Genomic DNA, 3,821 nt, shown 5'->3' with positions numbered 1-3,821 from the left:
TTTTTCTTTTTTTTTTTTTTTTTTTTTAAATAAATGTCAGTTAAAATGTTATGTTTAAAAGTTTAGGGTAATAAAATATTTTTCCCTTTTTTAAAATTTTATTATACTTATATGTACAGTATGTGACAGTACAGACATTTGCATTGATACAAAGGATTTCTATTTCAAATAAATGTTTTTTAAACTTTCTATTCATCAAAGAATCATAAAATAATTTTACGGTTTCTACAAAAATATTAAGCTGTATAACTATTTTCAACATTAATAATAAGAATAAATATTTCTAGAGCAGCAAATCAGCATAATAGAATGATTTCCGAAGGGTCATGTGACACTGAAGACTGGAGTAATGGCTATAGAAAAAAAAAAAAAACTTATTTTAAATTGTAATAATATTTCACATTATTGCTGTTTTTGTGTATTTTTGCTGTAACTTTAAAAAATGTAAAAAAAAAAAAACTTACTGATCTCAAACTTTTAAATCTAAGTGTATATACCACTAGTCAATGCCACAATGAAACAGTGACGTTAAATTATTATTATTAACAAGCATATTATATAATTTAGGCACCTCCCACCTGTCTCTTTCTACTTTTAGTTAGTTCCTCCCCAAACCTGACTATTACCAGTTTTTGCTTTTAACTAATCTTAAAAAGTGTAAAAGAGATAATAGAGCTCTAATTTGGTTAAACGCACATCCATGCACACGTGTTAGTGTTAAGCTTAAGGTCACAGAGGAGTGACTGACTTGGGCTTGTCTGACTGGGCCTCTTGAAGCATGGCCTTTGCATTCCAGCGCCCAGACAAGGGCCAGCAGCTCCTATATGAGAGAGTGAGAGGGAGGAAGTTTCTGCAGGGAAGGCATTATGCGCAGTTTCCTCCCCCTCCCACTCGCTCTCTCCTGGTGCTCCATAAACTATGTCGGAAAAGCACTAGAAACTTAAACCTGCTCCTCAGGTACACGACCCTGCAGACAGGATTATGCTCTCCCTGCATTTGCGGTATCTTTGGGGGGGTCATGTGGTGAAGGATGGGCCAATCTCATTGGAGAACGGAGCGGAGAAACGTTACAGCTGCACAATGCTGAAGCCGGTTTTCTGCCTGACAGGCACTTAAAGCGATTCCACTCATAGATGAGGTAGGGGGTGCCGGGTGGGGAGGGGGGTAATAGATCGTTCACAGGAAGGGGGAAGGTTGTTTCACTTCTTTAGCTCCAAGTTTCTGCGTGGTCTAGACAGCAGTTATTTCAAAACCTTAAATGGAATAGACTGTGATAAAGGAGGATGCTTTACTATCTTTATGATACTCAGAGGCTAAAAGCATGGTAAGTGTGTTCTGCCTTCTTTGTCTACACAATTTTGACATTTAGAGAGAGTAAAGTGCATTTGTGCCATTATGTGCATGTGCGCACACGTGAATAGACATGGACTTCTAAATATCTCCAATTTTTCCCTTAATAATAGTTTTTTTTTCTTCTCTGTGCTTTTGTATTTACTTTTCAAACAAGCTCTATGTGCCTTATCAGCTGAAACTGAGAATTGAGGCAAAAAGCCAAGCTTTGTGCTTGAATTCCAGACAAGTTCATGGCCTGGTCTGGATTTTCAGTCTTTTACTTGGAATCAAGTGATAACAAGAGGCTGAATTTATTTTCAGCAGTTCCTGGTTCCGTATTGTCATTTCTTTCTTTGTTTTTTTTGTGTATTCGGATTCTATCAGTGTTTCATATGTATAAAATCTCTTAATAAAAGAGATAATATGTTATAATACTATTCATATGATGTATTTAATATTTATATAATTCTAAAATATTTAAATGAATATTGTGTATTATTATTATTATCCAATAATAGCTCAGCATTATATTTCTTTAGTAGATTTCTTAGTATGCTTTTAGCTGTACATGTGTCTAGTCCAGTTTCTCTTTGGCAAGAGCAAACACTAACCAGCAGGCTCCGTCACTTTCAAGGACTTTCTGGGAATAGCTTTCAATATTTACCTGTGTGTGCTGTTCATCGCCGCATGAGTCCTGTATGCTGTTTATTTGTGTAGTCTGCTTAGTTATCCATTTTAAAGTTTTATGTGAATGAGAAAAAAAAGGTAAATTCATTTATATTTGTTGTGCTCTCACTAATTCTTCAGTACATCCAGTGCTTCGGTCGAACCAGTTTTGAAGTTATTAACCATTAAACAGATATATTACATTATGCCGATGATGATTGACATCCCTGTGGGTGTGGAAAAGCTGTTTTCCTATTCAGGCTTTTGGTGAGTTCACTAAACCACCCTGCTGGGAATGCTGTTTGAAGACCTAAATTCATCGAGTCGGCAAGATGGCCCAATTAGCCAAGTTAAGATTCTTGGTCTGAGGTGCCATGCATGGGAGTAGCAGGTCAAGTGTAGATCAAGAAAACTGTAATTTGAGTTCACAGAGGATTAAGACAGATTCAAACTCTGGTGAATGTGGAATTTCTTGAATCATGCTCACGTTATGCTGCTGAATGTATTTGTAGGTATTCCAACAGCCTTCTGGGAGCCATTTAATGATGAACAAATTAATGATGCTAATTGTTTGGGAAATAAGTGTGATTTGTTATAGTTTATAGCTCATTTTTGTAGGCATTTCAGCATTTCAGTAACTTAGTATTGAGGGACTTTTTCTTTGAATGCAAGAGTAGAGCTGTGTATTGAAGATGTGTATTGTGTATAGAGCTGTGAACATTGAAGGCCGTCTACTTTGCTGTAGTGACTTTTACCGCCAACCACCAAAATGTCGCTCTTGTGACATTTTCACCTCAGATTGGAGGATTTCACAAAAAGAAAGCCTTCACAATCGACTAATATCACATGTAAACTATGAAAATGACTTCTTCTGTGATGTCTTTTAGAATTATGCTATTCAAATTTATTTTATATTATAAAAGTATAATTTATATTAGATTATTATACAGTATCGGTCTGTTTTAACTCAACCCCACCCTTATCACTAACCACTGTATAGCAAATTACATTTAGCCACCTGTTTTATAATCTATACAATATTTTAATACAAAGAAAAATGTAAAAAGCGTTTTTGAAATAAGTTAATATGTCCATTTTATGCGCTGTATTCTACATCTTCTCAAACCATGTTATAGTTTTGTGTGAAGAAAAGAGAATTTTTTAAAATTGTTATTCACTTCATATCATCCTCTCTAAATTGGCTTTCAAATCTCATTAAAAAAAATACAAAAAACATTCAAACTTGGCGTGTTGCAGTTGGTTTAAAGGTAATTGGCCTGTTACAACACTGACGTCAAACCTGGATCAAGGAGGTGGCATATTTTGACATTTTGGATTGTGATTGAGATTTGGGAGCAGCAGTAGAAATCTGAATATAATGCAATATAATAGTTATAATAGTTGTAAGGACTACATTTATGGTGCTTTTGTATTTTTGTATTGTATTGTATTGTATGCATCTGACAGTGGAAATCAGTGTCAGACATAATATCTTTAGTTGTTTCTGAGATTTCTGTTACATTCATTTATTTTAAAGTAAATGCAGTATGGATGTAACGATTCACTCAACTCACGATTCGATTCGATTCGATTTGACTTCAGTTTTGTGAAACTATACATAAAAATATCTGCATGAAACAAACAGCAGACGAGCTGAATGAGATGCAGATTCACTCTCTGCCAGCAGGTAGCACCTAAAGTGTTTTCTTGGTTACCGCTATAAACAAAGCAGCGCTGCAATTATGAACTTTAATATGCGTCATACAGAGGCAAGATGAAAAGAAAAAATACCATCTAAACTTTTCTAAAGACAGTAAGTTCCC

The sequence above is a fragment of the Sinocyclocheilus anshuiensis genome, unplaced genomic scaffold (assembly GCF_001515605.1).
Source record: "Sinocyclocheilus anshuiensis isolate Anshui unplaced genomic scaffold, SAMN03320099.WGS_v1.1 scaffold984, whole genome shotgun sequence".
Taxonomy (NCBI): Eukaryota; Metazoa; Chordata; class Actinopteri; order Cypriniformes; family Cyprinidae; genus Sinocyclocheilus; species Sinocyclocheilus anshuiensis.
Note: the sequence above shows the minus strand (reverse complement) of the source record.